Source organism: Vollenhovia emeryi, unplaced genomic scaffold, assembly GCF_000949405.1.
Source record: "Vollenhovia emeryi isolate VEMERY1.0 unplaced genomic scaffold, V.emery_V1.0 DF939312.1, whole genome shotgun sequence".
Taxonomy (NCBI): domain Eukaryota; kingdom Metazoa; phylum Arthropoda; class Insecta; order Hymenoptera; family Formicidae; genus Vollenhovia; species Vollenhovia emeryi.
Window position 1 is genome coordinate 76,225 of NW_011967054.1, and position 21,886 is coordinate 98,110.

General features: G+C 38.6%; 1 pseudogene; it reads left to right on the plus strand.

Moving 5' to 3' along the window:
* The window catches only part of LOC105558782, a 130,314-nt pseudogene that overhangs the window by 33,011 nt on the left and 75,417 nt on the right, over positions 1 to 21,886 (plus strand).

Sequence of the window (21,886 nt, forward strand, 5' to 3'; positions counted from 1 at the left end):
GCGTCCTGCGTTTTGCGTATTGCGTCCTATGTAGACGGGCCTTTACCGCGATTTTAGCATTCGTTCCGCGTTGAACTACCAAACCAGTGCTATATCTTGCGCATATCTCGGGTTCTTCGTTCGCGAGTTACAGAGATCACGCGAATAGTGCTCGTCTGTCTTCTCGGTCTATTAACTGTCCGCCTTCAATTGAGTCAATTCAAATTATTAATCCTTGTTCTTATTTCCATTTATATTTTGTTACTAATGTTTCTTTCCTTTTTATTTAATAAATTAAAAGTAGGTTCGCTAGGATGAAAAGCTCGTCAAAGCTCAACGACTAATCTCTGAGAGCCGATGTTAATTTCTGAGTGAACTTTTACATCCTGTAATTGACCTCTGGGTCCATCACGCGGTTCATCCCAGTTCTCCTTCGATCCACATTCTTAGGGTCATATCCCAGTTAAATCTTATCCGTTCAAATTCCTCCTTTGGCTCGATCGACGATCGGTGTGTCTTTTGAGAAAAGTGAATTTGAGAGCATTATATCGAACGCAGATATTTTTCTTGCCACGGGACACATACGGACAATAAGTCGTCGCGCTTCCGAGCTCGTCTCGACTATCATTTCGCGCTTCTTTCGAGGCGGTTCCGGGTATTCGTTTCGGCCTGAGGCGATCCTCAGCGCATACGAAACAAATATTAATGGACATTTCTGGTAGTCCGATAATCCGAAATCACCTCTGAAAATTATGGTAACGGAGTTTATTCTCTATTTAAATTACTCTGTGCTTTGTCATTACTTTAGTCATAGAGAAATTGCAAATAGCAACTTGTTAAAAGTGAGTTATATCTCAGAATGTAACATGAACGAAACAGAAACATATGCGAGAGTCTTAGGTACATATATATTTTAGAATGTTTTTAATATTATTTATATTAATTATATAATTGATTCTATATATCACAGTGTCTAATCATATTAATTCCGGTTATATTGTACAATGTCTAGTCATACTGAATCATATGGCGCCAAATTTCAGATTTGACTATGTAGTTATTAAACATTCAGGATATTGCATTTTAAGTACATTCGACGTTTCTTCTCGGAGTTTGCTAGTTTCAAACTTCAAATGGCTATAAAACATCATATTCACAAATTATGAATATATTCGACTATATCGAGATATATTCTATATTTTATAATTTTTAATTTTTGCGATTACCATATTAAATACTGATGAGCGAGTTTTACGAAGACGCCGTTTCGTTTCAATGGTAAAGTAAACGCATATGTTTTCCATGCGACATATGTCATGTGCCCACACACGCGCGTAAACGTCACACGAGTCTCGCGAGCCAAGAAAGAGCAACCGCACAGTGGAATTTCTCCGAAGAATTTCTCTGTCTGCTTTTACCTCTATCGTTTTTCTACCTTCTCGCGTAGGAGCACTCGTTCCTTCTTTTACCACTTCCGTTTCTTCGTTTGGCACGTCGGTAAGTCGGGTGATTCCGCTCCGGCTTCAATTTTATTAGCAAGTTGAACGTTCTCTCTTCTGCAATTTCTATTTCCTGGTTCATTTTCCTAGAGTTATGCACGATCCTCGCATTATGACTTTGAAACGACACGCCGTCAATCTTACCTTCTCCCCTATTCACCCTCTATCCTTTTTTTTTCTTTATCTACATCTTATCTACATTAGATCGTTAAATTTTGGCAGGCAACGCGGTGAATAAGGGCTTCCCGTTCCATCCTTTTTTAGAATCCATTTATCTAAACCTAAACCGTCATGTGTCACTACCTGAAGTGTAGTATCTGTTATAAAAAAAACCCTCCTTTCTCCTTTATTAACGTGATCATATCTAAACGTGGTTGATATCTAAATTGAGCGAATATTCGTGATGGGAGGAAACGTGGTTGTATTATAATATAAAAAGAAAATCTGCTTTCCGGGAACCTTAAAAGCCGCCTAAGCGGACCTTAGGAACCAGCACAAAGTCGCTTCATCTCGGTAGATCAAGCAGAAGGAACGTTTCCTAGAAATCGTCATGCTTACCGTAGAATACCACGTGCCTGGCATGTGTTTGCGCGCGTATCCGCGGTACGCCCGCACGATATCTCTCATTGCGCCAGGCTCCGTGTTACGGATTATAAACACCGCGTAATTCAGGCAACCCCTGTGTTTCTGCCTGATGAAATGAAGTTTCTCGCGTCCGACGAAATTTGCCAGTTTCGCCACATTACTTCACGTTTGCACGACTACAAGATTGTTCTTGGCAGCTTAATTCGGGCCTCGGTCTTCCTTCTTCGTCGTATCTTCAGTTAACTGGCAGATTCCTCAGTTCTCTCGAACATCTCTTTCATTGCCAGATTATAGTGTGCTATACGATTATTAATCCGTTACATTTACCCGCCATTGTTCAATGAGTTGCGAATTTTGGGCGATAAAGTATTCACGATGTCGAGCCAGCTGTGCTTTGTCAGTTTTCAGATAATAACCTAAGCTGGTAACCTTTGTAGAAACTAATAAAATTGGTTCGTGAAAATTTTAGGGAGAATCTATTCCAGCTATTTTCAAATATTACTGATATATGCGGATTTAAAAAGTCCAAGAATATTTCCCTTTAATCGTGTGCGGAGGGGAAGATTTTGTAGTACATTATCCGGTGAGCCAATTCAAAGATGGTAGTGCTGTATGTGGAAAAAAAGTAGACTCACGCATTGTTACCTCGACAAATAATGTCACGTATCCTTTGTCCGCGTGTCCTTCGTGTAGTCTACGGTTCTGGGAATATTTTATGCCGTGACTTTTTGCGGCATTATGTCTCACAGGAGGCTGACAAGGCCGAATCCATTTACAGATACTAATCCGAGAGGAAGTTCCGTTCTACGACGCCACTGCAAAATCATGCCTGTCACTGCCTCATCCGTTAACTTTGCTCTAGCACATAAAAACGCGAGTGCATTAAATCTAATATTTTCAAATATAATAAAAAGATGAATGACCAAGATAAATAAAACGTAAAACCTATTAGAGTGCGTATAGTGAGAAAAACGTAAATTATCAAGATTATAATTAAAACTTTTAATTAACATGTAAGTTAAATTATAATTTAAATAGAAAAAATTGTTTGTCTTTGAATAGTGCTCTCCATTAATTAGACTGGTAAAATAAAATTTAATTTATGGTTTTCCACTTTCATTTTCGAAATTAAAGTAGCCTTGCAGTGCAAAATGGAGTTTCTAAAATTCTATAAAATCCTTCGCGAAGAAATTATATTTGAGGATGGGGAATGTTTGCGAAACACAGTCGCAGATAGACTGATAGCAGAAGAAAACAGATAGAACGCGCGTTTGAAGCACGTGGCATACTTATTGCACGCGGGAATTTGGCGAAAGCGGACGCTGCACAATCCCGCCATCCAATTTGTAGAAATTCTTCGTCTTTCTTCCCTCAAAATCTCGTCGTTCGATAGCACCTATGAAAACGACGGGAAGCTCCTTTCAGCGCCGACATGTCGTCGCCACGAAAGTATTCTCAATCAAATAGCGTTGTACAGCAATCCTTTCGCGTTACATGCGCTGCGCTCATTCAGAGAATATATCCTTGCGGCTTCTTATTAAGTTTCAATAGCTCCTCGACGAACACTGAATTGACATACTTTTTTCTTGAAGATGCCGGATATCGCAATTCGCTAGAAATTAACGATCTTTGTGACTTATCTTGAAAATACAAGTGCCTGTTGAAAAACTTCACGTGAAATAAGATGAAATTTTACCATTTATTTGTTTGAGCTTGAAGTTTTCATAGGATAAATTTTCTTCGTCGTAGCGCGTAGCAAAAATTCAGGCAAAGTCGGCGACGGCCGGAAGTTGCCGCCTGGGCGAAAGAACTCTATCTCTAACTGGGGCGGCTTAAGCTCGTAAACGGTTTCCCGAAGTTACTGGCGTACCGGCGAGGCGAGAAAAATTATATTCGCCCGCGACGTCAAATTGGAAACAGTCTTGAGCCGTCGACGTTTCCGCAACGAAAGCGGGATGGGCTTAGACAGGCGCGTCCCGAGCACTCGAACGTTTCGAAAAATTCGACCAAGATTATTGCGAAAACGTCGCGAAACTTTTATATGAAAATATCGCCCCTTTCTTATTGGTCGAAATTAAATTTTCACGTACAAAATTTCGACCATCTGGTCTCCTTTCAGCGGATTATTTTAGGCCGAAAAGTAATAAAGTTGGAAAGAAACGAAATGTATTATATTAATCGGATAAAATTATAACGATACCTAATTTTAATGTTGTAGGTGAAAATCTGTAAATCGTATTATACACGGAGAGAATGTTCTCTTAAAATTTATCCTGAAAATTATGTAATCGCGGGGCAACATGGCATTTGGAAGAATTTTATGAATTTTTTGAAATTTTACCATACTTTTTACTAGTTGAATGTATAGTGAAATTAAAATAACTCTCATACAGTTCTTCAAAATGCCATATGGGTTATCCAACGATCGCATGATTTTCAGGGTGAATTTTAAAAGAAAATTTTCTCCGTGTAGTTTCAACTGATTATTTCACAATTTTGCGAAGCTATTATATCATTAAGATTTCGCAAGTAATAATTATTCAGATTATTTAAGTGAAGTTTGCGAAAATAAATTAACAAAAAGTGACATTAAATATGTACAAACGCTTTAATAACGTAAAATAAATGCGCGTATTATATAGTGACTTGACCGAATGAAACGATTGTTTGGACGTATGCACGAACCGCGGAGCAATGAATTTGTTAATAAATTCGGGACTCATTGTCATTCCTTAATTAAAAATCACGCTTCAGTTTATATCATGCTAACGTCGAGCGTACTTCCGCTTTAAGCATCGTTATAGCACTTGTGCTGAAATGGTACCTGATAGCGAGTACTACGCGGAGTGCATCCATTACCTCTACGCTTGTTTGAAGTGTCTAAATACGTGTGTATGTATACTGAATGTACACGTATACGGGTATGCAAATGCAGTTCATGCAACATCTTTTCAAGTCCCTTCTTAATACATCATGGAACTGGGTCATTAATTATTTTCAAATATATTTACGCATAGTTTAACTGCTTCTCGCGTGAATAATTCTGATGAAAGTGCCGCAAGAATTAAATTTACAATTGACGTTTAAATCGATATGAAAATTGTTTAACAACTGTCTGATTTATTGAACATAAATGCGCTATTAATTTTATCAATGAAGCTGCTGCGACAATACTGGACAAATCACTTCTCTGCTTAAATTATTTTAATGACGCTTAGATTTGTACAAGAAAAATTTCAAGTTAATTGCAAATTACATATTATTTTACATTCGGATGATAAACAAAATCAACATACTTTTGCTTCTTTATTCTCATCTTTATCGAGCTCACGGTAAAAAAAATAATATTCTTCTTATTAAAACGTGTTTAGTTTCAACGCGACTATGTTGCGTTAAAGGAGGAAAACTTACTAGAATAAAGCAATTTTATATAATTCAATCAAGAAAAATATACGATTATTATTTAAGAATATTTTTCTTGAATGGAAGGGAAACGATATTGGATAGAAAATAATATATTTTCAAACCGAAAGTTACAATGATTTTAGTGCCAAAATAATTATATGTATTCTTGAAATGACAATTATAGTATTTAAACGAGACTAATATTGGTGAAATGTAAGATTATTAAATGCTTGCAAGAAGATTATAGATTGTTGCGTACATGCGAAAGAATGAACGCGTTAATTTGAGTATATAACGGCTGATCTGACACTTTTTTTTGCGCGTTAATAATTTTTATAAATTTTCGGTTACATTTGCTTCTCTCATTTCTTTCAGCTCACAAAGAAATAAAATTAATTCTCTTCTCTCGTTCCTTCTCATCTCTCAGCCGCCAGTCCCATTCACCGCCGGATTTCCTGTTCGCGCGCCACGCCACGTCGTAAATCCCGCCGAATCCGAACATCGTCGTCGAACTCGCAAAACAGGCGTCATCTCGGCAGCGGGCCTGCCCGCGAAACTATGAAATAATCTCGCCGTTAATCTTGCGCCGCGCACCCCTTGAATCGGGCGGCTCCCGCCCGCGCGCGGCCTTTTCTGCCTTTCCCGCTCGAAACAATGGGGGGACGAAAGTTTACGGTCGCGCTAGACCGCCGGGAGGATCGTATATTTTCGCCGCAACGCTCGTAAACTGCGGTCGTGCTGCCAGTCGCCACATCGCGGGCGCATCTTCGAGCGGCGGGCGTTGGCGCGCGGAGGGGCGCCGCGGCGCGGCAGTACGCCACTGTGTCAACGTGTCACTGGATAATTTCGGAGTTACGCAGTCCTCTTGTTTCCCCCGCCCCCTTTTTTCGCCTCTAACGACGGGGAGATTTGTTCTCCGACGAGTGCGCCGTTTGCGCACGTGTTTATCTAAGTGCATTTTGAATGAAACATGGGGGTCGTCCCGCGCTTACTACTTGCGTTTGCGTTCGTCCGCGTGTGTGCATTACGATACGGATGGACGTGAAATACTAGCGCTCGTTATTACACCCGTAAGACAACAGAGGTAGTGCATGCAAACCGATATGATTTCTTAAAGTGAGACAAGTGCATAAAAATGATTAATTCGCGTTGATCAAGTACTTGTCTAGTTAATGCTCATTTTTATCAATATAGAAACTTCAGTCTTGGCTTAATTCACTTTTTCTAGTTTTAAGAGTTAGAAGAAGATGAAAAGTGAGTTTACTCGAGATTAAAGATACACGGGGAGAATATTCTTTTAAAATTTATCATGAAAATTATGCGATTGCGGGACAACACGGCATTTTCAACCACTTTATGAGTCTTTTTTTAAATGTTACCATACACATATTTTACTAGTAATCATACATTTTACTAATACTAGACAACACAAGCGCCACTTGCTCTCTCTAAAAATTCGCATGGTTTGACAGCTGCAAATAACACGACTGAAGCATGTCGTATCGCATAAGCGAGACAGCCAATCAGCATCTCGGAGAAGCGACAACAACTTAACACGCCTCTTTTTATATAGGAGGAATAATAATAATCTTTATTGTGTTCCCCTTAGGGTTACAATCTCTACATGTTACATTTTTCACTTAGTCTAAAACTTAGTCTAAACTTAAATCTACTGCTTAAACTATATATTCGAGAGTTTGCGAGTTTTCTCGCTCCCCCTCTCTATCGCGTCGTACATTTTACTAAAAACATAAAATTCTCCGAAATGTCGTGTTCCACGATTACACGATTTTCAAGATAAATTTTAAGAGAAAATTCTCTCATGCCACCAGAAATGGATATAAGTTTGCCTATTGCATTGAGAGGTTTTCAAACCACGTAAGCGTTTTAAATTCGAAAACTTAAATACAGGGCGTTGCGAAAACTATTCGTTAATTTGGAGATCATATTTTCATATCTAGGACGAGACTGACTCCCGAGTGCACGTGCGAATGCATGCGCATTCCAGATAGGAATTCTGGGGATGCCTATCCTTTACCCGTTAGTCGAATCGAAATTTATTTTTGCTTGCGCGTGCAGATCTCGGAATGCTGCACGTCATCCGCGTTAAGAAACCGGGCGCGAGAAAAGAAGCGCGCCGGGAAGAAATATGCCGGAGGAAAACCGAGATAATGCTTCCAAGAAATAAAAATGTCGGTCGCTCGAACACGCGAATTAGGAACTTCGTAAGGAAAGTGGGATCTGGAAGGAAGTAGTCCAAGAAGATTTAGCGCGTGGCAATTTGTGGAACGTTATGTTAGTCTTCTATAGTAATTGTGACTTCACACGAGAGTTTACGAAAATGTATTGTCCCCCGGGAGACAGCAATTTCTTATCTCAATTTATCGCCCTTCCGATGAAACACAGAAGCAATAAGAAATTATATTAATTCCCTCAGTGACAGCGCGCGCTCGCGTTTACTCGCCAAAATATAATGGCTCGAGATAAGACGGCAATTTTAATTTAAACAAATGCGCGGGTGACAGGGTGAATTCATTCCATAAATATTCATGTTTATACAGTTTACAAATATATTTGGGAAAAATCTTGGCAATTTATCAAATATTTGTCTGTTTGAATAAATTGAATAAAGTACCTATATTTTACATATATGGAAAAACGAGCTTTATGCCATAACGCGGCTGCAAAAGAATTAACTATCAGTCCCGGTATTGACTGCAAATACGAAGAAAACCTCGCTGTATATCATGTGCTTTCGTCCATTAAGCGGCGTAAAAATGTTGGCTCGATATGACACCGTACTTTTCCGCGAATGCATTCAGCCTTATCCTATTACGTGCCACAACTCATATCTCGCAAATTTATTATTTTTTTATAAAACAGTTTCTCCTAATCCTTAATAAATTGTAGTCTCGTTGTCCTTCAGTCCTGTCTCCATAACTCACTTTCGCCTACTTTTTGCCTTTATGGCCTTATCTTGTCTTTAAAATCCTTTTTTAAATATGCGTTATAAAACTAAGAAAAAGCGTCCATCTTACAATATTAAACAAATATTAGGAATACTAGATTTATATTATTTCCCAATATATTGTGCTACTAGGAAAGCTTAGTTCTAACAATAAGTCGCGTAGCACATTGTTCCTGCTTTATTCAGTAAAATTAAGTAGGCAAACGAGAAGAGTTGTAAGTATGGGTCTGGAGGATCCTAGGTTCAGTAGGAAGTCTGGTCTAGTCCTAGCTCGTTTTCCTCCAAAATCCTAATAAGATTCATAGGTACGACGGCACGTGTAAAAAGCGCGAACGCGTTTAATTATTAACGCGACGATGCGCACCGTTCGGATTTACGACTATCGGGTGTTATAATTTGTCTGGCGCGACCAGACGTTTTTAGTGCCGATAAAAACCTAGATCGCCCTTACAGAAATGTGTATCAGTAATTTGTAATAATTCAATAACTGAACTCTAGTAATTGTTCGGTGCTTTTTTTTGGCTCGCTCAGTTGTTACATATCTGTAAGGGCGTGCACGCGGTTTCGTTCTCCTTTTTAGAAAGGGGTACACGCCCTCTGACATTTTACGGAGGAAGATATGCCGGAAGCGACAATGACAATGGAGGGAAGCTACAATCTTATGTTTACGGTACATTTACGTGCATGGAGTTGATAATATTACGAAATCAGCGAGCGAAAAAAAGCCCTCGGGGTAAAAAGGTGACGAGGGCAGAAGTACAGGGGTTGCGAGGACATTTGCAGAGGTGGCGCCTGTGATAGGTCGCGACGAGTGGAAACGGACGGCCGTAATCAGACGTGAAAATACTCTAACGTATTTGCCCGAGGAAAACTAGAGTGGAAATTGTTCCGCGAGTATGTTGATACGATTCATGCGTTTGCTCTAGAATTTCCTTATTTAATATTGCACATGACACATTCAGAGGAAGGTGAGATTTCGTAGCGGGTTACGCGCTTTACATTTCGAAAGAACATTATTTTTAAGGCGTGACACGTTACGCATTTAATCGTCTCGTTTAGTTTTAAAGAATAATCGCGAATACCTGTGCTTCCGTTCTTTAGAGACGATTAGAAGTTAAAAGTTAATTCAATATTCCTCCCCGCGATCTTCCGTGCCGGAAGAGCCATCGGAAGTGGCGTAGAGATCGCGATAAGGTCAGGACGTAGGACGGTTTTCAGGTAATGTACATCATCCTTATTTGTGACGGTGGCTTTTTGTCAATTAATCTGGACTTATCGGGATCTGTGGCGGGGCTCCGCCGGAGGAGGGCGGCGGCATAAAGGGGTGGAGTGTTGGTCATTTGTATAACGCCAGTAGAGTGGGTATGTATACGGGCGTTATCGCGCTAGAAGAGGGATGGAGGGAGCGGAGTAGCGATGGAACCAAACTAATATTTACTCCCGATTCTCGAGTAAACCAAGCGAAGATGTTCATATAAACTGCGTCAATATTAACTTCCGACTCGTGAGTCTCATTGGTATGCCGTACTATTTGACATTCGTGTACATCTTACGTTTGAGACGGCGATCCGCGCGGTATTCAGAACGTAATGAAATACGCAAAACTTACCGCTCAATCTTCAATTTCGTTTATCACTTAATTTCATGTTGAGCGCCACGTCGAGCGAGCTTGCGGTTTATCTTATGCTGCACATTTCGTACGCATCGCGTATCTCTTGTGCGTAATTTTCACGAGGAAGTTACGAATATGTCGGATGATAACGGGCGAAGATTATGCACGAGGGTGTTGAGCGTATACCGTCGAGATTGAAAGAGGATACGACAGGCTTTTGGGGAGGGCGTTGTTTATGCGAAACGGCCAGCTCAACGAGTTACGATGTCAGCGAGTTGTTCCGGGCAGATTCGTTTGATAATTCGATAGCCGTCCGCGTTTCAAGCCCCTCGCAATCCACCCCGCGTTCGCCCCGTGGATTTACCCTCGCGCCGCACGCAGGTCCATCCAATTAAATTTATCAGATTGCACACGCGCAAGAGTCAAAAGGGGGACGATACGCAATGATTGGCAGGCGTTTGTCTTTTTCGGGGTCACGGCGGAACGTATTTTTTCATTCCCAATTGGGACACTGCAGCGGGCACCAAGTGAACAATGGTCGCGCGACACGGTAGCGAAATGATGAATTTAGATTCGGAGAGTTCGGTGATTTAGTTTAAAGCAAGGCTCCTTTGTTTTGCGGACAATTGCGTGAGGACAAAAAATGGTTCCTTACTTCTAGAGCTCGTGCAGCGCTTGACAATTGCGGAAGCATTGAAACTAGAATACTCGACGTTGAAAAATTTTGTTAGAATAATGGTGATTAGTTTGTACAAGGCGGCGAAAAGAAATTTAGGCTGCAAATGACAAAGGGGCTAAGTGCGGAAGTCAAAGCTATAAAAAGACGAGAAATTAAATCATCATTCGGGTTACATCACTCAGTTTACATCACTAGGTTTTCTTCCTTGTTAATGGACTCGCAGTCAGCCAGTTTCTATTACGAACTTTCCTTTCGGATCAATCCCTGTCAACCGCCAATGAGTATCGTCGTTCGTCTGATGATGATTGATGATGATGGAGAATATACTAACTGTTCCGAAGGTATACCAAGCAGAGAACGATCCGGTAGAGCCCGGCAGCCATTTGAATGATGTTTATTCGGGAACTTCCAAGACTTTATGCAACATGTGTTCAGATATCAAACGGAAAGATCGAAACGCCGGGAAGCCACAACAAGTGTTGTGGCTTACCGGTAAAGTTTAATAACTTTTCCAACGGTTTGACACTATTAACTAATAAAGATCACGTTAACCAATCTAAGAAGAAAGAGGCGTGACAATTTTAATATTAGACGTTTACCATTGAATGGAACACGTAATATTTTACATTTACGTCGTACGGGGATTTCGCTACACGGTTTCAGCCTGAAAATCATGTAATCGTAGGACAACACGGCATTTTAAAGTATTTTATAAGAGTTTTTTTGAAATTTTACCTTACATTTTACTAGTAAATATGCTTAGTATACATTTTACTAGTAAATTTATCCCAAAAATCATGTGATTGTGGGACAACGTGCCATTTTGAAGAACTTCATGAGAGTTTTACTAGTAAAATGTATGGTAAAATTTCAAAAAACGATCACATGATTTTTGGGATAAATTTTAAGAGAAAATTCTCTCCATGTAGAGAGCTGTACGAATTTGATTGAAATAAAAGCTGCTAATATTAATAATAAAAATTTTATATCATATATCAAGCTGGCGCTACTAGATTACGTTGTCATGATTGTGAAATAATGCTTGCGGTTATCCTATACAATTTGTGTGAATAATGTGCCCTTTATAATCTCCCAAAATCGAAATCGTTTGAAAGTTTGGCTTTCGCACCACCCTTGTAGTACGTGTCACTATTTTACGTGACATGCATATTTGAAATAAATTCGATGGGTTACGAGGAATGTATGCGAATCAAATTTATTCCACTGCCACTCGCACACGTGAAGCAAATAGATGCGAAAACGTGAATCAGACTTAAGGAATATTTGCCCTGTCTCCATAATTTGCGCATCGTCTCCCTGCGAGCTGCATTTAATTCGATTTTTGAGCTTCAGTTTTGTAACTTGCACATATTGCATTATTATAAAAGTAACGAATATAAATCTTACTATCGCAAAGTGTCAAGGGGGTGAAATCAAGGAGGTGTCCATGTTGCAAAATGGTTCAGATCGGTTGAGGAAGTTTATTAGGGAATATATGAACACATACTTTCTATTTTATGTATGTACGTACATACATACTCAGCTATAAATGTACTTGAAGAGAAAACATATGAACTGTATGAAGAGAAAAAATATACGCACAACAAATTTCGTAAAAAAAATAACGAAAAAGATTTGTTTATTTAGAGTCATAGTGCGTTTAATTATGTTTTTCGTCCATAGCTGAAATGTAAATGAAAAACTTGCAAATTCAGTGTACCCTATGAAAATGTGTACAAGCAGATACGAGCGCGCATGATAAAAAACGCATAAGTCTCTAATCCAATTTATCAAAACAAGTTTTTACAAATACCCAAAACAATCTCCTCTGTTACAAACTCAATCAATCCTGCAGGCGAACCAATAAAAACGCGTTATCGATTAAACATGAACCAGGTTTGTTTCGTTTCCGTTTTTTTTTATTAACTATGATATTTTTCGTGTCGAAAATTTTGGAAATAAAATTGTTAGTACGAGCGCGCTTTCTAGATAAAATACGCGTCGTTCGCTGCACATGCGTAATGTCCTTTATTACCATAAAAGCGAGCGTATATTGTCGCGAAAGTATGCTAGCTTATTCTTCGCAGTTCACGACGAACTGGGTAGCGAAGGAGGACAGAATTCTATGGAGGTACAAACGAGCATATACAATGAGGCAGAGTGCATAGCTATGTTCTATAAGATATTCCGCCGAAATGTCGAATAGCGCATTACGCTTAAGAAATGAGCTGAGTTCGCTCGCTCGGCGCCAGTTCGCTACTTGCCAGTTATAACGCACTTGGATTTTCGTATCTTGCAAGTAGTACATCCAGCAGTCGCTCGCAGCAGATTCGGAGTTCTCCTCTCGTGGGAGATGTCGGCAGTGCCGGTTTCTTGTCCAAAATTCGCATATAAGTTTCACAGAGGGTAGAACATGTTTTCAAGTGCCTCTTTGTGACGTGCTGCACAAGCTGCGCCGCATGCGTGATTAAATCGCGAACGCGTTAAAAAGGTAGGCTTCCTAGTGAGGAATATGATAGCGAAACGAGCTCTTTAAATACTTAGCTTTGAGTGTTGGACATCCAACACTGCCATCTTGAAGATAACGCGATGTCAATGAACTACTCTAAAGTCTTATCTACATCTAATGTGCTTTCTGCATTTAGAAACATTCTGTTTTATATAAACAAATTAAAACGCTTAAAAAACGTGTCGATAGTGTACGATTGTGCACTTATGATCATTTTAACTGCTAAAAACTTAAATTGTTCAGTAAAGAATGCTGCTCTGTAGCTGCAAAGATTTAGTTTCCATTTCATTCTCACAGCCAAGGATTGATCCTTGCGCAAACTTTATCACGGAATAACGTTAACATTAAGAATTGCTATTTATGGCACTAGTTTTTTTACGAGCCGAAAGGAACATATTTTCTCAATGTGACTTGTAAAATCGAATTTTTAAATAAAACGTTTTTAAAGATTTGTCAAATATTAAAAGAGCTTGCAACACCAGAGGAAAGATAAAGAGTTTTATGCGGGTGTGTCAATTTGCAATACCACGTGCGGTTTTATTCTTATAACGAGAAAGTGCTATGCGCGTTTTTCTAATGGAAACTTCGACAGGCTTGGCTATCTTGGATACTGAAAGACACGTTTTTACAAGCACATCCTAAGAATATACGACAAACAAAAATTACCCCTTAAGAAAAATACAGTCAAAACTGATAAAAAAACTGATCATAACTGATGATTGTAACTGATGACAGCACAACCAGTGTATTGAAACAATTTTACCAGTTACTGATACAAAAATTGGTCATTTATTTAGTTTTATATTGATCAGTAAGTGATAAAATTTCCAGTTACTGAAGAATTTTCTTTTAAAATTTATCCTGAAAATGGTCTAATCGCGGGACAACATCGTATTTCGAAGAATTTTACGAGTTTTTCGAAATATTATCTTTCATTTTACTAGTAATTATATTTAGGATACATTTTACTAGTAAAATGTATGGTAAAATTTCAAAAAACATAAATCTCTTCGAAATGCGATCCCACGATTGCATGATTTTCGGGATAAATTTTAAGAGAAAATTCTCCGTGTACTATAAAATAGAATGAGAGAGAATAAATTTGAAACGTACCGCGTGTGCTTTTTCCTCTTTATTCCATACATTAACACAGCTGGATAATAAATAAGAGCGCAACATAAATAAAAATTAATTTTATTAATGTAACAAGTTTTATAAGAGAAACGTGTTGTGAACACCGTCGTTAAAAGTCGTGTATTTAACAGATCGTTATTGTCTTTCCAGCGTCAGCACACGTACGCGTAACAGCCAACGAAGATGCGCAGCGGCATGTAAACGACGCCAGTAATGATTTGACGGAAGATCTGCCCGTCTTCGAGCCGACAGCAGCAAACGTCAGTGCATTCGCTGGGCAAACCGCATATCTACCGTGCCGCGTGCGAAATTTGGGCGACAAAGTGGTAAGTCTCTTTCTCTGATCTTGCTATCGCATCTTATTGTAAACCCCAGGCGAGGATTTTACCGTAACCATCGATTCAGTTAACTTTTACATAATGCATTTCGCGCCCCAAAACTTGCTCGTAATGTCAAGTAAGCTGGAATCTTTGAAACATATATCAAAGATAGATACGCAAGGAGAAATGAAAATCAAATTGACGCCATCTTGACTTTTCACTTCGCCATGGGATCGTACATGTAGCTGTGCAGATACAATCGTGAGGCTATTTGAAACGCGAATTTCGTTTATTGCTTTACTCGGAATATAAATTGTCCTTGGACAATTAACAAAGATCGTACGTGTGTATGTATCGTTATTAATTGCATACAAGCACTGACTGGCCCGGCGGCAATTAATCTGAAAATGTACCGGAGACGGCTTCGATTCAAACAGGTTGCTTCCAGCAGCCTTATCACAGCGCAAGGGAGCCTACGTAATTAATACAGCGGCATGACAAATTGTCGCTTCCGTAATAGCGGGCCGCCAATAAATATCGCGGCCGCGATTAGAGCGCGTTCTCCACACGTAAACGCGGGTGCGGGGCTGGGGTGTCGTGGCGCGTAGGAAATGGCGTGTCTGCGACGATATATCATGAGGAGCCGCGGGGACACAGACGTCGGTGTGTTTCCTTCGAAGGCGAAATCTCCCCGATGCGTATCTCGCGGCGTTGACTAAGCGTGGCATAGATTTAACGAAGACGTATGGTCGCCTTAGCGTAGCTTTCCTTCGGCAACGGCTCTTGCCTATCAGCCCCCGCCGCACCCAAGCCACCTATTGTATCGTCAAAAGTTTCAGTGCTGTATGCGAATTCGCAATTTATTCGGACTCATTAGTGCACGGAGAGAATTTTCTCTTAAACTTTGTCCTGATAATCGTGTGATCGTGGGACAACATGGCATTTTGAACAACTTTATGAGCGATTTTTCAAAGTTTACCGTATATTTTACTAATAAAATGTTCACTATGTATAATTACTCGTGAAATGCATGGCAAAATTTCACAAAACTCTCACAAAATTCTTTAAAGTGCCATGTTGTTCCACGATTACAATCTTTTCAGGATAACTTTTAAAAGGAAATTCTTTCCGTGTGATTAGATTCTGCGGATAACGCGAGCGATAAAGAATGAATGTAGGCTTTATTTTTCAATCGCTTTCGGCGCTGAGCTTTAACGTTGAAATAAAAAAAAAAGAAACAGGGACGTTCTCACTTTCTCGTGCAGCTCTTAAATCGTAATCGAAGGGAAAAGTAAGCAAGGGAACTTGCAAATTTGCAGCGTGGGAAGAATGTGAAGGGAAAGGGAGAAATACCTAAAGCGTTTACATCGAAGTACGAACACTTTATAACTTAGCTACCTAAATTCTTCGTTCCGCGGAACACGCGTAAATAGAATCTTTCGAAAATTCTTGCGTCCGCTATGAGAATGTTGGCTGCCAGAAAGCCGGGAAGACGGTTTCGCGGTAACAAGGGAGGCAAAAGGGAGGGCGATGAAACGATCGAGGCGTGCGAATTTACGGAGGGCTCAACTGCGATTCACGTAGGTTGGTGGCTGCCATCATTCCGCGAAGAATGTGGAATTGTCAGCTTAGCCGAGGGCATTCAGCATTTGTCGGTCGGTTACACTTGGTTCGCGGACACCCGTTAAATTAAAGGGCACCAATCGGGGATCATTCGTATGAAGCGAATGTCGTACGATTCGCTATGCATTTTTCTCCGCAAACGCAATTTTTCGACACACCCATCCAATTTTCGCGACCCACTTTTCCGCTTTCCCGAATTTCCTCTCTCGCTTTGGACAGGTTTCTTTCTGCCTCTATACGGGCTTTATTGTTATCGAGCGAACGACGGTAAACGTATGCAACTGGTGGATGGATGCGGTTTTTCTAGCTAGGGTTTCGCCTACCCCTTTCGCTCGACTACAGAAAGAAGCATTCCGGAATTGACGAGTGTAATTGTCTGTCGACTAACGCTTTTATGACGTTTGATAAAATCGACATTAAAACGAATGATCCACGTGATTTTCTCTCTTAATCAAACACACAATTTAAAAGACCTGCTGCGGAGAAATATATGTACAGTGATGGACACAATGGCTGCGACACCTTTTTTTACGAGTTTAGGAACATGCATTTCGATCGAGGGTTACGTTCCAAAATCTTCTCCGAGGAATATTTTACTCGATGGCTATTCCGAAACCATTTTGAGCGTTTCCGATCTATCTCTCGAGTTTCTAAACTCATTAAAAAAAAATGTCGCAGCTATTCTATCCATCACTGTACATCCTACTGTGATATCGGCCAAAAGTTAGTTTTACCATAATATCAGCTATTTGTCAGTAGATATGGCATTTGCATAGTTCGTTCCTTGTTTTACATACATGGTATACAATACATACACGCATATATACAGATAGAATTTTCTTTTTAAATTTATCCTAAAAATCACGTAATCGTGAGACAACACGTTTCGAAGAATTTTATGAGAGTTTTTGAAATTGTACAATACCGTGGCATTTCGAAGAATTTTATGAGAGCTTTTGAAATTGTACCATACATTTTACTAGTAAAATGTAAAATTTACCAGTAAAGTGTATGGTACAATTTCCACAAACTCGCATGAAAGTTTTCGAAATGCCACGTTGTCCTACGATCACATGATTTTTTGGATAAATTTTAAGATAAAATTCTCTCCGTGTATAATTAAAAATTATAAATATAAATGATATATGTATATAAATTTTGTATACATATATACAGGGTGTACTAAAACCAACGGATATCCTTTTAATCATAAATACTTTAGAAACTTTCAAGACAAAAATCTTAATACAAAAATGTCGAGGCTATAATAGTTTTTAAATAATAAGCGATTACATTTCACAAATGACAGGCCTGAGATTTCGCGCGCTCAGGTACGACACGACAAGTGATAAAGGTGTTCCTACGAATATCGCCCTTTTTAGCATAGTGACAACTTTCACAACAGACTTAACGATTCATTCTCGAATTAATTGTTCCTCTTGTTATCTTTAACCATTTCTTTTGTTAACTTTATGTAACGTCTTATTAATAAAAGGGAGGGGTTCACTATGATGAGCATCTTGATCAGACTGAGTCCTTCGATTTAGTCGATCTCCGATATTCTGAGTGAACTTGGAATTTTCAGTTAGATTCAATCTAGTCTCCTGCCTCTCTTTATCCTCAAGTTTTCAAAATAACCGGATCATCGTCTTCCCAAATATTTTCTGTCCCGTTAAACGGTGACTTTGGTTCTCGCTCGCTCGCGAAACACATATAGGAACACTTTTATCACTCGTCATGTCGCCGTGCCTGAGCGCGCGAAATCTCAGATCTGTCATTTGTGAAATATAATCGCTTATTATTTAAAAACTATCAGCCTCGACATATTTTTATTCGAATTTTCCTCTTGAAATTTTCTAAGGAATCTACGATTAAAAGGATATCCGGTGGTTTTAGTTACACCCTGTATATATATATAATGTAAACAGTATGTTATTTTTCCTCATAATTTACTAAACATTTTTTATCAAATATTATCGATCTGCTACATTTTAATTATGCATGCATAAATAACTTATAATAAAACATTTTGTTTTTCATATACGTTGCTATATTTTACAATTAATCATGTTCTGTCGAAGATAAATAGTGCAAATTATGATTTTTAATAACTAGCCTTTTAATTTATTGTTTAATTTATTCTTTTCTTGCACGCGTATGACTAATAACGAAAACCGCGTCCTTTTTTTTTGGTGAAAAAAACAGTTTCATTTTACCGTTGCTACCCAACCGTAAAAATTTAAACTGAAGATTGATCGTACAGTCAAACGTGGTTCAATGTGCAATATTTCGAAAACGTACTTGTATCTAACAGAGATTTTATTGGAAACGGACGAATATATAGATTTCTTTAATAGCTGGGATACAGAATTGCTCGACGCGCATTTTCTCGGGGCACGGCCGGATGCATTTTTAGTTCACGTTCACCAGATTTATCCAATCTTTTCCACATTTTTCTTCCTTCCACTTATCTGTTTTCTTTTTTCCCTACGATCCACCTTTAATTAAATATCGATCTACGTGCGGCGACGGTCAGCGGAGACGCGTCGATTACGGCAAGTTTTCTCGAGTTAAGTTGGAAAATCAAATGGAGTTTAAGAAGAAAATAATTGCGAGAGATTAGTCGCATTTATTATATTTTAGTAAAACTCGGATTGCTCCCTAAACGGAAAAAGGGACTTTAACGAAATTTATAAGATCTCCTCATTACGCTCAAATTATCAGTTAACAATCTTGAGAACTTATGAATGAAGAAACTCTGATTGCTCCAACGTCATTATTTTCTCAGTCTCATTAGTTCAATTGCAAACGTTTAAAAATGAGCATTTAGGAAAGAAAGCGAGAGAAGACATGTCAATTGCTACTTATCGGACGGTGTTTTTTCCTTAATCGTTCTCTGAATCAAACCATTGATGAATCTATTTTAAAATAATAATTTCGTTTTAAAATCGGATATAATAAAATAATTATACCTTGCAATTAGATATATTGCAGCGTATGATCTCCATTATTAAAATTTTCGAATATCTCATTATTTTTTTTACTGGTCTGTGTTACTGCACAATAATAAATAGAAAAAAGTCCCGTATCATGAGATAAGCTTCTAATATGAGACAGCAGATTTTCAATATCCAAATTCAATCATAAATTTCTTTTCGCGATCGATTAAGTACGCGATCTAACAATAAATTCTCCACTAAATAGATTTCACTCCCGGGGCACTGAATTCATGGTGGAACCAACAGACGATGCCTATTAATTTAGCAGAAACCTCCGTTATCTCATAGTAGAAGCTTATTTCATAATGGGGGATTTTTCTACTTTCATTATTGTATTCATTGATTAATTTTGACAAAATCGAGTACGATTATCGAAGAAATGCTTCAGATGCGGATAGTTGAATCGCTTGAATGTTTATTTTTACTATATATTAACTTTGTTTTCAATCGTCGGTGTCAAGAATTATTTACAAGAGATCGTCGTGTAAAAGATATATAGAAGAAGCACACATCGAGATCATGAACGCATGTGCTTCAGATGCAACAAAATGTATGGGCTGATAGTCAATTCATATACAAAGAATCAATGTGTTATGCATGTATATTTCCTCAGTAAGAATATTGAGACTTGATCCTCGTCGAAATATCAGTTTACGATTTCTTCGGGCGGGAACGTCGACACAGTCGAGACGCGAATTTAAGTTAAGTTAGAGAGGCGAACGACTGTAGCCATGCAAAGTATTGTATTCCTATTATATAATTTATTTTTCCGAGAATCGTACCTTTTATTCATTCCAGCAAAGATGAGTTATGAAAGCTGCGACTTGCGATTCTTCCGCGCGGGGAGAATCCAAGAAACGCCCAGGTAAGATAATACAACGTAAAGTGCTGCCCAAATGCAATAAACGTTCGCTTTGTGCCACCGGCATGCTAGACATTACCCTATTTCCTATTATATTTCCTATTAAGAGCTGGGACGATCATTTCGAAGGATAAATCAACTTTCTTGCTACTACAGTTCCGTTTTCCGATAATACGACTTTAAGCGAGAAAATATGCTTTTCAAAACGTGATCACAGGGAAGGGATTTATTGTAATCGAAAGATTTTCGGAAGAAAGTATAAAAATAAACTTAAACGCACAATAAATTTCATATAATAACGCGTCAACTTGCTTTCAATGTATTTTTGATTTTTGATTTCTGGAATAGTATGATTTTTTGTGCCATTAAACTGTCAATCACCATATATTATATAATTATTAAGCTTTTATGATAATTAAAACGTCAGTTGAGAAACGGTTGGAAGATATTTCGCGTGGATCAACATTGATGAAATAATTACACGTGAAATTTCCATCTCCGACGTTTCGTCTCAGTTGATGTACAACATTTCTTCGTATATTAAAAACACATATTAAATATGTTCTCAAACATATCATCGGTTTGAATGGATAGCAGAAGAAAGCGTCTGTGTACAAACTTGCGCTGTTTAGTTAACTTGAAATATTTTTATTGCACGTTTTTCTCGTCAACAAGTGAAAGAGACGTGAAAACCAAACGAAAAGTTCATGAAGTTTATATTTTATATATTACAACTGCTTCTCCTCGTCGTCGAACGAAGTAATGTTTGGAGCGTATGTGATCGTCTTGACTTTAAGCGTTTTGAACATTAACTGCCAGTAATCGTCGTGAATTAATGGTTTCAATGCTAATGTCCGCCATTAGCATAAAGTCAGGCACGTCGGAATCCTGGTATAGAATCTCCGAAAAGTGTCTCGTAACTCGTTCACCTTCTCGACGGTCCAAAACATCCGCGACATGATAGATGACCGGAAGGGGATTCCGCGGTATTTGCGCTGCTCATAAAGTTCGACGAGCTTATCTTTCGTCCACGCTTCGCTGTGTTGCGTTGCTTAATATCTGCCAAATTTGCGCGGCGAAAAAATATAACGCTGAGAAAAGTTATCTGTTGTTGAAGCCGTTGCTGCTTTAAACTCTGTGTTCTTCATAAAGCTCTGGACACAACTCTGGACTTAAATCTGTTATAGTCTCATTTCCCTTCAATAAATATCACTAACGAAGACTTTTTCAGTTTATTCGGTACACATATAAATTTAAAGAAAGCACACGGAGAGAATTCTCTCTTAAAATTTATCCTGAAAATCGTGTGAACGTGGAACAACATGGCATTTTCAACAGCTTTATGAGAGTTTCTGAAAGTTTACCATACATTTTACTAGTAAATTGTATGCTAAAAGTATAATTACAGTACTAAAAAAATATGTGATAAAATTTCAAAAGACTCATAAAAGTTTTCGAAGTGCTCCGTATTGTTCCCCGATTACACGATTTTCAGGATCAATTTTAAAAGAAATTTCTCCCCGTTATAGAAATAAAAAGCAACTAATATTTAAATAAACACTTGACAATGCCATATTTTCGTTAAACCCTAATGCTATTATGTTTCCGTGATGCAACGCAACATGAAATTTTCTGTAAAATCGTGATTTGTTAACCTCGCGCCCACGTCAAACGTCGCGCGGCATGATGGATCGAGGGGAAAAAACCCGGAC